Source organism: Papilio machaon, chromosome 10, assembly GCF_912999745.1.
Source record: "Papilio machaon chromosome 10, ilPapMach1.1, whole genome shotgun sequence".
Taxonomy (NCBI): Eukaryota; Metazoa; Arthropoda; class Insecta; order Lepidoptera; family Papilionidae; genus Papilio; species Papilio machaon.
In genome coordinates this window covers 8,021,872-8,035,514 of record NC_059995.1, presented here as the reverse complement: position 1 = coordinate 8,035,514, position 13,643 = coordinate 8,021,872, and the positions used below count along the sequence as shown (strand labels likewise).

At 33.3% G+C, this 13,643-nt stretch overlaps 1 protein-coding gene across 2 annotated transcripts in view; it reads right to left on the bottom strand.

Annotated features, from left to right (window-relative positions):
• LOC106718104 (guanine nucleotide-binding protein subunit gamma-e) overlaps positions 1-7,754 on the bottom strand; it is a 32,220-nt gene extending 24,466 nt beyond the window's left edge. Inside the window, exons 1-2 of one of the 2 annotated variants that reach the window (XM_014512110.2) lie at positions 7,654-7,754; positions 5,358-5,422 (exon numbers count right to left, since the gene is read on the bottom strand). The gene's annotated coding sequence lies outside the window, so the exon portion shown is untranslated. Of the gene's footprint in view, positions 1-5,357; positions 5,423-7,016; positions 7,109-7,653 lie in introns of those variants that run through there. The other variant, XM_014512109.2, reaches the window with a different exon arrangement.
• Between the last annotated feature and the right edge of the window lie 5,889 nt (positions 7,755-13,643).

The window sequence follows — 13,643 nt, the reverse complement described above, 5'->3', positions numbered from 1 at the left end:
CGGAATTTAAAAAAAAACTTTATAAGTAGATGTTTTCTTCCAGACTATGTTCTACATCTGCGCCAGTAACATCAAGATCCGTTGAGCCGTCCCGGAAATACCTTCTAACAAACATCCATCTAAACTTTCGCACTTATTATTTTAGTCAAATGAACTATCCGTCCAAGTATAGTTTATAAATAATATATATTTACTAGCTGTCGCCCGCGACTCCGTCCGCGCGCAGTTAAAAAAACTTAATAAGGGTATGAAAAATAGATGTTGGCCGATTCTTAGACCTACTCAATATGCACACAAAATTTCATGAGAATCGGGAAAGCCGTTTCGGAGGAGTTTAACCACAAACACCGCGACACGAGAATTTTACATTAGATATAGTCATAGTCACGCATCATTGACCGACTAATGCGGTAATAATTCCAAATTGATTTGCGGTAATTAACGCATTCACTGAAACGTTCAATTAGACAGATTATATTTGATCCTGAATTATAATTAGTTTGGCTAATTATACGCATAGATTATTACGAATAAATAAACTTTTAAGTCAATTAAAATCTTACTAATATTATAAATGCGAATGTTTAGATGGATGTTTGTTTGAAGGTATCTCTGGAATGGCTCAACAGATCTTGATGAAATTTGGCACAAATGTAGAATATAATCTGGAAGAACACATAGGCTACTTACAACGTTTTTTTTTTGTTATTCCGTGCGGACGGAGTCGCGGACGACAGCTTGTTATTAATACAACTTATAGAAGTACTCCTAATATGACTATATCATAGTTTTGCCATTTCGAATTTTAATCGATAATTTTAATCGTGGGTTTCTAAGACCAAAATTAATCTTTAAAATTTATTGTTATCTTTGTTTTGCAAAAGATAATGAAAGGAATGACGAAATGTTCTGTATAGAGATTTCTATATCGGAAACCAAAAGTGAATCGGAATTATGATCTGTCAGCTCGATATTTACAAGTCAAATCGGTCCTTTCTGATACTAAGGTTGTTTCAGACTTTATCGTTATTTATACTACCATTAGAAGTAGTAATAGAAGAGAATTTAGATATTTGCCTATCAAAAACTCTTGCAATACACTTACTAAAATATAGATAATCGTAGCTTAATCGTATTTGAGCTTCATATTATGGCAGAGATATACACATTTACGAGATGGAATAATTTTTAAACATATGAGAGGCAGTGTTTCATACAAAGCCTCGTTATTGCTCCGGCCCAGAATAAGTTTACTTGGTATTTGCATAAATTTCTTGAACACAGCCCCTGTATTAAGTACAAACATAAAACAACAATAAATGCCTTAAAAAGAGTAAGAATTTAATAAAATTACGTAGTTATTTTACTTTGTGAAAAATTTTGTTATGAGAACTCTTTGGCGGGGAGTTTAAAATGGACAGTATTTTTTATTATTTATTTTCTAATCAATAATATCTGTTATAATAGTAGAAATATTAATACAAGGAGACATTAAGTGTCAATTAAACCAAATTAATTAGACAAAGAAATCTATTATGAATAAGCCAGCGGTGGCCCAGCATTAGGTCACTTCCTCTTCAAATCAGCGGGGCTTCGTGAGGTCAAGTGTGGATACTTAATACTAGACAATTATATAGAGACAACTCAACTGTGAACTTATTAGAAACGTGATTCAGAACATAGAGTATTGAACTTTTAGACGGGTGCAACTTTATAAAAAATATTTTTGTTTTGTTAACAGTGGACTTGACCAATTTAACGTATTTGATACCAAAAGCTTAATGATTAAGGAGATAAATTTTAATAATAACATGAAGTGTATAGAAAAATACAATTGAACCCATCATTTTTATTAAGTTCATAGATTAGATTAAGTCTATAATTGTAGTTGTCTGTTCACTCATGATCCAAACGTTAATTAATTACTTAACTAAACAAATAAAGATGTTTTTTCCGTAGCAAACTCTCCAAGAATTCTTTTAAGTGAATTTGACTGTAAATAACGGATGATAAGGATCATGTTACAGTTTTTAATTTGACAAATGTTTGCTTTTACTCGAAGCACAATACCTTTGAAGTGCAAACAAAAAGATGTCTTCTTGGTAATATATAAAGTCAGTTTTCTTTTGTACTCTGTTCAGTTTATGGCACATTGTAAGAATTACGATTACCATCTGCAGCACAAGAGACGTGTTTACTGTTTTCGGAAGCGAGCACGTACGAATGTACATCATGTTACTTATAAGAAGACTTTATACCAAATTTAAAATGGAAGCAAAACTAGATTATATAAAATGTAATATCATTCTCTAGTTCGTATTTCTGAGATGTAACACACAGGAGCATAATTTTTTTATTATTTAAACCAAGTTCTCTTTGAAGATGTAACTATTTTAATGTTGTATTTTATGAAACAAATTCAAACGAGTAACTTTTTTATAATCATGTTCTATAATACGTACAGTCTGTATTACATGGTTAATTAAAAAAAAACTTAATAAGTAGCCTATGTGTTCTTCCAGACTATGTTCTACGTCTATGCCAAATTTCATCACGATCCGTTCAGCCGTTACAGAGATACCTTTAAACAAACACCCATCCATCTAAACATTTGCATCTATACCTATATATATAAAAGAAAGTCGTGTTAGTTACACTATTTATAACTCAAGAACGGCTGAATCGATTTGACTGAAAATTGGTGGGCAGGTAGCTTAGAACCAGGAAACGGACATAGGATAATTTTTATCCCGTTTTCTATTTTTTATTCCACGCGGACGGAGTCGCGGGTAAAAGCTAGTTTATAATATTTATAAGATTGAAAACTAAGCACTTAAACATCATATTTACTTGAGTTGAAGTAAATTAAAAAAATCACATCACAATAAATTGAAGACTTTAATAGAATTACATTTATAAAATAATATTATCTTGAAAATAAACCATTAACTTTTATCTTTCATTATATTAATAAAGGGAGTCGGTAAAAATTGATGGAGCGTGAGAAATATTTTTAAAAAGTATCAGTTTTACGACAGAACGTGCTTCGTAGCTCATATCCTAAAATGAGATTTTTTTTTAAATTGAACGTTTATCTTATTTTATTAAAGTTTATTAACTGACTTTATTTAATTGTTTTATTTTATTTATGTTTATTTAATACACAATCATGTCCTTTTTCTGTTCTGGCAATGTTATACATTTACTAATAAATCAGTACAATTAATTAGTCACTTAATAAACTGGATGAGGTGTATAACAGGGGTGACACCACATTCGACCGGTCGACGGCTCTTGACCCGACACGATTAGTATAATTGAAGCCCTTGGCATGTGTTCCTTGCTACAATTTAATATGCATGTATTTTATCACTTTTAGAGGTTTTATACTCTACAGTATTTATTTTAAGAAGGGATTATCGGTGAAGTTATCGGCAATAAATTTAAATTTGGATTATAATTACAACGACTGAAGTAAGAAAAACATTTATTGCCGCACAAGGAATATAAAATCAAAAAAAGAAAAAACACATACATACAAGGAACAATCTTGGTACAATAGTAGAGCAAAAGAGAGCCAGCTCAGAGAAGCAGGAACAGACTAAGCTGCCCCTGCGCTGGTTTTCAGCTGGCACCTTTGCAAAAAAAAAAATAATAAAGAAAAAAAAGATAGAATTAGATTTTTAGGGTTCCGTACCTCGAAAGAAAAAACGCAACCCTTATAGGATATACTTTACTGACCGTCCGTCTGTCTGTCAAGACCCTTTTTCTCAGGGACACGTGGAGGTATCAAGCTGGAATTATTATATCAAATTTTTAGGTCTACTGTTCCTTCGAGCTGTAAAAAAATCAAACTTCTAAGCCAACGAAATCAAAAGATACAGCAGTTTTTGCCGCCAATTACCGTAAATTTTCGACATTCGCAAAGGTTGATACGAAGCAAAGTTTTACAGTACTGATTAAGAAAAAATTGTGAAAACCGTAAACTTGACATATACCTACAGCTTTGTACGGAACACTATGTGCGCGAGTTCGACTTGCACTTGGCTGTTTTTTTTTTTAAATATGAAGATGAACTTGACCGAACAAGATTTAATAAATAACGGATACGGGTTCGTATATATAATTAGATTTATCCTTTTATATCGTGTGTTAAAAAGCCTATCAATTACTGAGGCATCAACCTCGTAAATTCATGTCGTTATCCGAATTTCACGAGGAGCTGTAAACGTGAAGTGACTCGTTAAACACGATCGTGTAGGTTTATTGTTACCGGCAGAAAGAGATCAGGTAATTTGATCATGATTAAATTGAATTTTTTGGAAACTTCGTTACATTACTGTTATGGGATTTCGAAAAGATAAATCTAGCGAGGATTTATTTGCTCGTGAAAGGGAAATCAATACAATGTAAGTTTCTAATAACATTGTGTAAAATTCGCCATAAAAGTTTTGAGATTCAACAGATTTTTTATCTTTAATTCAGAAAAAAATAAATTTAAAATGCCTATTCCACTGTGTATTTCTGTATGTTGGTTTCCGAGACCAAAATCTCTGCATCAAACGTATCGTCATCCCTCTCATTATCTTTGACAAATTAGAGATAACAATATGTGTTAAACAGGGTCTCAGAAACACATGATAAATTAACCCTATGATTGCCGGCGTCAGCATTTACTTTGAAAAGTAAATAAATGTAATATAATTTATTTTTGAAATGGCAATAATTTGAAATTTACATTGTTCTACAAGTAAATAATACATAACTAGATAGTATGTAAACAAGACGATTGTGAGAGTATATAAAACATTATGTAAAAGTAATGAGCTGAGATGGATTAGTCTCCACGTGCTTCAATAATCAATAGAACTTGCGCGACTTCATACCTCTTATACATATAATAAACAAAAAGCAAATAATAAAATAAAATTGACTTTAAGGCTTTAGACATAAGATCACTTTATGCCCATTCAATCAATTAAATACATTTTTAAAAACAAAAATGCGTTAGAAAGTGATAAAATAGAAAAGTAGAGTCCTATTTATATAATAATTTATTAAACATTAACAAATTTATTTTATTAAAAAATGCAAGTAGTGTGAACGGTGCTTAATAGATTTAAAACTTTCTTGAGACATTTACTAAACTAATTGAATAATAAAAAGGATGACTACAATATATTGTACGATATTATTCACACGTAGGTATATTCAAAATAAAATATTTGAACTTCAAACAAAAAATCACTTCTAAACTCAAATATAGTCCGGTAAAAGTGCCCGACGTGTCTTAAAATAATCGGTACACACCGGTTATGATTTTTAATTAATTTATTGCTTCATAGAGTTCTACTCACTTTTATTTCCTCTTCCCTGTGTTATTGTTACGCACAGCACGATCCGGGTTCTATAGACTGGTAATCTGCAACAGGCCTTTCATGTAAAGTAATGATCTAAACATTTAATGGATAGTCAATATGTACACGCATCTAGGGGCGCGGCGCGAGGAGACACGTGATCAAACATCCTTGTCACGAGACGACATAAAATTCAAGTAGCAAGTTTAATAATAGCATATTAAGTTATTATACCAGTATAGTTACTGTCCTTTAAACTTTAATGTCCTTATGTCCTTAAAACTTTAAGGTTTAATAAAACCTGTGTCGATCCGGGTGAGTGGGAAAAGGCCAGGGAGATGATAAAATTAGCCTATGTGTTCTTCCATACTACGTCCTACATATTTGCCTTTAATCGAGTTCCTTTAAGCCGTTTCAGAGATACCTTAACAAACTTCCATCCAACCATCAAAACAATTGCATTTATAATATTAGTAAGAAACCAGTAATCTTTTTAAGTCTACATTTTGTATCTAAGAACCGGAAAATCCCTTTTCGCTTTACCTTATTATCAGTAATCTTGAGTACTATCGATTGATAACAGCAGCATGGAGGAGAAATAATAGATTATATTGCGATAGCTTTAATGGATTACCTCTGTTACGTTGGTATTATATTATTACAGCACAATAATAAATACATAAGTAGACCAATAATTAAATAAAAAAACATATGTAAATGAATAGAATTATTCATCATTTAATGATGTAATTTCATAAATTTTCATAAATTTGAAAATGACAATAATCCTGGCTAAATGTAACCCTGTGTTACTTTAGGAAAGATTAAAAATTCTAGTGTTACATCTTTATAGCCAAATGAAATAAATTTAATAGCATTTTAATAATTGATATTACCTCCAGTCGATTCCACTAATAGTACCTTCTCAACAACCACACAAGAGTACACTTAAAATTAAGAACAAAATGTGTAAATCGAATCTAACGGAAACTTTATTAATTTTGAAAAAGCACTCTATTAACGCTCGTTAAATATTTAACCTATTTCGTTCGAGTCTCGCGTACGAAAGTATTCAGCCAAAGTAATTCAATTACGGCTAATTCTATTACTGTAATAAGCCGAGGGCTATCTTCATAGCGTACACACATAAAACCCTGTCACACACAAGTAAACGGAAAAATACTAATGTAATGAAATTATTAAAATAAAAGATAACAATACTAAACATATAAAAAAAAAATTGCAAAGTGAAAAAGTTTTGCTTCGAAACCATAACTGTTATTTATACATACATATATATCAAATGAAGCCGTTTAATAATTAAAAAATGGGGACAAATTATTAAAATATATACAACGGGTTTGCAAACGCCGAAACAACAACTATACACTTTATCACTAGAACTATCAAACAGAAATATACCTACTATTATACGGATAGATAAACAGATCTCCAGGTAAAGTTAATAACCTCTTTGCTAAAAATAAAAAATACTGGTCGCTAAAACTGAAACTTCACACAGTAGTCACTTATCTCAGTGCACAAAATACTGGCAACTAATAAATTTATCGTTTTTTAAAAAAAATCGTACCCTATTTGTCACACAGACAAGATAAGAGACTGGCAACTAAACTTATCGTTTATAAAAAAAAAACGTACCGTTGTCACGTGTCTCACAGCAATGCAACCACTAGTGTCGAACGCCGGACCGAGTGTAATACAAACCTCATACTAGAGGCACGCTCCAATTGAGTACGCACGTATCACGCAACCACTAATTAACAATACTTTAGTATACTCGACTGTTAAACACTTATTTGCGTATTCAGATCCGTCTGGCCATTGTTTGGAATGTAGAAAGCGTATATAATACGATTCAAAAATTAAAATGACGATGGATTATAGATTTTTTTATATTGAAAACAATTGCAATAGGAAAAAAACAAATGGCTAAAATTGGGAATTCGTATAACGCTTCCTAATATTCTATTTGTTTCTGAACAAAAGCTAAGAAAGAAATGTATATTTTCCAACTATATTATGAATGGGAACGCGAATTATTTCGTTGATCTTTTTAATTCTATTTAATTAATTAAATTACCAAGATGAAAGGATAATCTATTATCTTTTCCACGAATACGTCATTCATGTGACTGACATTTGCCTTCTGATTAATATAATTGTTATATAATATTAATGCAATTTTAAGAAAAATATACATTAAAAAATGGTGTAACAATAAATTTAATTAATTAGCAAGAAATAATATTTAAAAATTATTTAATAGATACAGCACCTTTTGTAATAACTTGATGACAAAATTTCACTTGTAGCACTTTAATTTTGAACCGTGCTAGGGTAGAAGCACACGAGCGCCTACGCGCACACACCGCTAAGGCTGTCCATACACTTGCGCCTCCGGCGGTGGTTAGATTGGCCGCTTACTACCTATGAGTTATGCTAGGAATCCATTGTTGTACGTCACACGATATCAACAAGTAATTGTGACTATAATATTTAATTGTCATGAACATTTAGATTACATTAGATAATTCCAAATTGTCAATTGTCACGTTGAAAATTGTCGCACCTACGAGTATAATTCTTGTCTCTGCTTTTTCAAAGTTAATGAAAGGGAAGACAATATGACTGACGTGACTGATATGATATGACTTTTACTGTCAAAATCCAAAATTAATGTAAAGTTAGCACTTAAAATTGTCTTTGTGTAGCGATTGTATATTTTTAATTACTTATTAAATAAATTTGAACAAAATATGATTAAAAAACAACATACTTGTATTGTGTGGCTTTTTAGACAACAACTCATGCCTATAAGTCCGAGGTGTAGGCAAAGATCACGAATTTCCATTTGGTGTGGCCAAACGAACCTCAGTAATCCACTTTTCGCCGCCGCATCGCCATCTTTTACTCCTGCGAATTCACACATATCTTTGAAATTTGTTTTCTTGATATGTGCAGGTTGCAACACGATGTTTTCCTTCACCGTAAGAACATCGCATACATATACATATAAATCGAAAATCGAAAAACATATTGGTACATGGCGGAAATCGAACCCAGGACCTGCAGATTACAAGTCGAGTGCGTAACCCTTGAGTCACCGACGCTATTAGTAGTTGATTTTTAAATTAATTTAATTTAATAAAAATGGTCAATGGAAACAGTGTCTATTGTAAACGATGGTGGACATAGCAAGGTGAACATATAATTATATATAGAGAGCCACGTGTTTCATTGCATGACCTACAGGTGTTGAACACACCTTGTTGTATTTATGATGTTATGTTGATAGCTTTGTCTACGCAAACAAGCTTTTTGTCATCATACCACGTTTATGAAAACACTAGTTGTCGTCCGCGACACCGTCTACGCGGAATAAAAAAAATGTTAGTAGCCTATGCGGTCTTAAAAAGACTTCATCATTCAATCTTCATCAAGATTCGTTGAGCCGTTCCGGAGATACCTTCAAACAAACATCCATCCAAACATTCGCGTTTATAATGAAGATGCTTGAGCGTTCTATTTAATTCTGATCTTATTGATACTTACTTATTCATCTATGAGTTAAATTTACTATGGAATCAATATTTTTTTTTTATCAAGAAACCGCAACATATAGGCTACTGTTAGATATTTGATGCAAAAGTATTTTAAAAGAACCAAACCAACAGCGAAATAGTGAATTTAACTATACTTCTAAATAATCCTCGCAATAGTATAAATTCAAACCGAACGTAAGTAAACAAAAATGTAACAAGAATGTCAGACGTTCCGCAATGACGGATGGAGAGAGACTGCCTCGAGCAGCAGCGCACGCTTCCTTATAAAACCTTTTGTGAGACTACCCTCAACAGTCTGTTAGATATTTGACATGTCTAGTGCTGCGCCGATACACCGGCACAGTGTTGATTTTTGTCTCTAACAGTTCGGCCATCCTGCATTTCCTTCGTCCTCGAAGGAGTATTGATCCTTGCTGCATCGTTTTACACGCTGTCCCAAGCGCCATGAAGAGCCAGAACACCTCCAAGAAAAAGGACCTAAAAGCAAATCAGCCCCGTAGGCAAAACATATAGCCCCGTAGGCAAAACACAGCCCCGTAGGCAAAACACAGCCCCGTAGGCAAACATATAGCCCCGTAGGCACAACTTATAGCACATTTTGTATCAACCATGTATCTGAAATAAAACTAATAATAATTGTTATTAAACATACGTCCCGTAGGCAAAACATACGCCCGGAGGCTAAACATACGCCCGGAGGCAACATACACGCCCGGAGGCTAAACATACGCCCGGAGGCAACATATACGCCCGGAGGCTAAACATACGCCCGGAGGCAACATATACGCCCGGAGGCTAAACATACGCCCGGAGGCAACATATACGCCCGGAGGCTAAACATACGCCCGGAGGCAACATATACGCCCGGAGGCTAAACATACGCCCGGAGGCAACATATACGCCCGGAGGCTAAACATACGCCCGGAGGCAACATATACGCCCGGAGGCTAGACATACGCCCCATAGGCAATCTTTGATTTTCTTTTATCGATCATGTGCCTGAAATAAAAGTTTTATTATTATTACCAATCATACGCCCCATAGGCAATCTTTGATTTTCTTTTATCGATCATGTGTCTGAAATAAAAGTTTTATTATTATTACCAATCATACGCCCCATAGGCAAAACATACGCCCGGAGGCTAAACATATGCCCCATAGGCTATCTTTGATTTTTTTTTATCGATAATGAGTCTGGCATTCCGCGCACCCTTGATTCGCGAACACTGGTATGATTCTGATGTCGACTCAACTTACTGCGACTACAACGATTATCACGGTAACGTTCTGACATTTTTCTCTTAGCCTTTATTTTCACGAAAATACAAACACAACCACAGAGTGAGCAAAGTGGATGGAATCACGCGGATCCTATCCCACTTCTGATGTTAGATATTTGATGCAAAAGTATTTTAAAAGAACCAAACCAACAGCGAAATAGTGAATTTAACTATACTTCTAAATAATCCTCGCAATAGTATAAATTCAAACCGAACGTAAGTAAACAAAAATGTAACAAGAATGTCAGACGTTCCGCAATGACGGATGGAGAGAGACTGCCTCGAGCAGCAGCGCACGCTTCCTTATAAAACCTTTTGTGAGACTACCCTCAACAGTCTGTTAGATATTTGACATGTCTAGTGCTGCGCCGATACACCGGCACAGTGTTGATTTTTGTCTCTAACACTACATACAATAAGCGATAGGCTTAATGTAATCTATCGCTTTTTAATAGTTGCTAAATGCTTAGCTCTCCATAATAGAGTATCAAAACAAAGTAATTTGTTTTTAATCTGTCATTTATTCTGAAAAAGCGCAAGGGATGTAAAAAACTTCATAGAAAACACTTTAGCATTTACCAAGTTGTAGTAAATCGATAGCAGTTGAATGTAACAAGGTTTCATATGACGTGTTATGCCTGTTCTGTTATACCCTTGTCGTAGTTGGCAGTTGAACAATCATTGTCTTGCCAATTGTGTTTTTAGGGTTGACAAGACATTATTATCCAGTTAAAGATTAAAACAATTATTGTTACTTAGTCATTTAAAACCAAAGTCTAAGTAGATATTGAAAAATATTACATCTATTAAAATGATAAACATTTATTCAACGAAAGAAGGAAAAATATACTATATATATATCATGATCACATCATCACATTGGTTCCTGATCAAGTTTTATTTACTATTTATCTAATTTTTCTACTATTACTGTTTTTTTCTAATTAATTAATAATTAAAAAATCCAAAAATGACAGCCCTATTTAACGAATTCGAGCGGCGCATGTGTCGTAACGTTGGTCGCTCTATAACAGACTCATAATGCTATTCGATTCCATTTATGGACTCTAACTTTCCTGTACTCTTTGTTGCCGCACATCGGTAGTGTACTATGAATTTGTTTAAAGAACTCTTTGATCAAGTTATGAATAGAAGTGTAAAATATTTAATCATTTTACTTTAATAACACTAAATTTAAGTAGACAATAACAAGTTCCTTTACCCTAATAATATTAAAATATATCAAACTATTTAGTACCCTGCTTTTTAATTTAAAAGTAGACAATATCAAGCTTGTTTACCCTAATTGTTAAATTTATCAAGCTCTGCGGTTTTATTTTTACAATAACTAGGAAAGAGGCCATATCTCGATTCGTAAATCATTCAGCCTGAAAAGCTTGTGGCGTGCTATCAGGGATGCAGAGATTAATGTTAGAGTCAAGTTAGTGTAATGGCGTGACTCAGGGAACGTTATCTGCTGGCTTGTCACATACTTACGTCGACTGATTTATTGATACCGCTTGGATACCAATAACTTTGACTTCTACTATGGATAGCGAAGTATAAGTTATTGTGATCAATATTCTATCCGTTACGTGTTTAGATCATATTTTTTTATTTATGCAAATGGATGGCTTAGGTTGAATGGATGGATGTTTGTTAGAAAGTATCTCCAAAATAGCTAAAGGGATCTCGTTGAAATTTGGCATAGATGTAGAACATAGTCTGGAAGGACACATCGACTACTAGTTAAGTTTTTTTAATTCCTCGCCGACGGAGTCGAGGGATACAGCTAGTTGATATAACTACATATTAAAATTGTTTAGTATTACAATAGTTTTTAACATTTTTTTCTTTGAAGTTTAATTCTAACATTTAAATCGGCTTACTTGTTAATTACCCCACTTGGCTTACAAATCTAATGACATAATTATCAATTAGAGTAAAGTTTTCTTTCGCACAATTAATATTAAGAGTTTGTATTACCAACATTGTGCCAGAACCATATATTACAGAAGAGGTTATTTTACAATGTTCTGAAATCCTGGAATCATTTCTGAAATATATTTCTAATCACATTTGTTTTTTATTAAACGCATAAAATGTAAAATATTAAATGAGAGTATTTACAGTTTACAGAACTTCATAGAGTTTTGTTTTGAACTATTATTAAAGTCTAGTATTATTATTATTTCAAAGTTAAAAAATCACACTAACTAATGACATGTTTTAAAATATGAACATAAATGCCCATCATTAATCTCTACAAATGAATAGGACATTGCTTAAAAATGACAGCGTTTTAGTTCCTGACAATTATTTCTTCCTACTAGTTCGAATCCACACAACCATTATCAACCGCAATAGTCGGTGTCAAAATGGCGAACATCAAATAAGCACAAAATGGCACCAATTACAACCTGTCCATGAATATCAGTGATGTCCATACTTTGGCGTAAATACAAACGTTAGGTCTGTTCATTTTCATTATACCAGATAGGTACTATTTAAAACACAAAACAAAACTTTGTGAAACTTGTTAGCAGACTTGTTTACTTAGATTTATGTTCGTCGGTCGGAAATTGCCTTTATGGAGATTTATGCGGCGAAATAAATAATCCACTTTGACAAGTGCTAGTGGAATACGTTCATAGGTAAAGTTTTAATGTTACAACTTCGTTATTTAATAGTACGTATGCAGACATGAGAAAAATATATACGTTTAAAATCAAGAGTGTTCCGAAGAATTGTTTGGAACCATACCTGCCGCCGAGTTCCGTCATCGCACGAGTCGACAAAGCGCCAAATTTCATCGCTACCATCTCGATGGGTGGCATTCCACAACGACGAGGTTTTCACGAAACTTTTTACCTCGCACAGCCGCGTTGCGGAATACTCTGTCCTCGGCGGTATTTCCAAACAGTTACGACTTAGGGACCTTCAAGAAAAGAGCGTATACCTTCCTTAAAGGTCGGCAACGTATCTGCGATTCTTCTGGCGTTGCGGATGTCCGTGGGCGTTGGATCAAATAATTCTCGGTCCGTTGCTCGTTTGCCCCCTTCTCCTATTAAAAAAAAAAAAAGAGAAGAGAACATAAACAGAGGATATATCCTCTTTTGATGGGGATAAATAAGTACGTGATTTCCTTTCATGATTCTCAGAGTTTATTTGATTCAAAATAAATGTAGTAGTACTAAGAGATTTATTTACAAAAAACTCGTAATATGAAATTTAATAATACTTGTGATTCGTGAACATTTACTCGGACAGTTATTTTCATAGATTATGTATTTGCAGACGATCTTCTAATTGAAAAAAAAAAAAATTTTTTTTTGCAGAAAAACAAGAATATGAGACAAAGATAAGTGGTAACAAGATTTGAAGATTTCTATAGATTGTCATGGTTACCAAAAATTACGAAT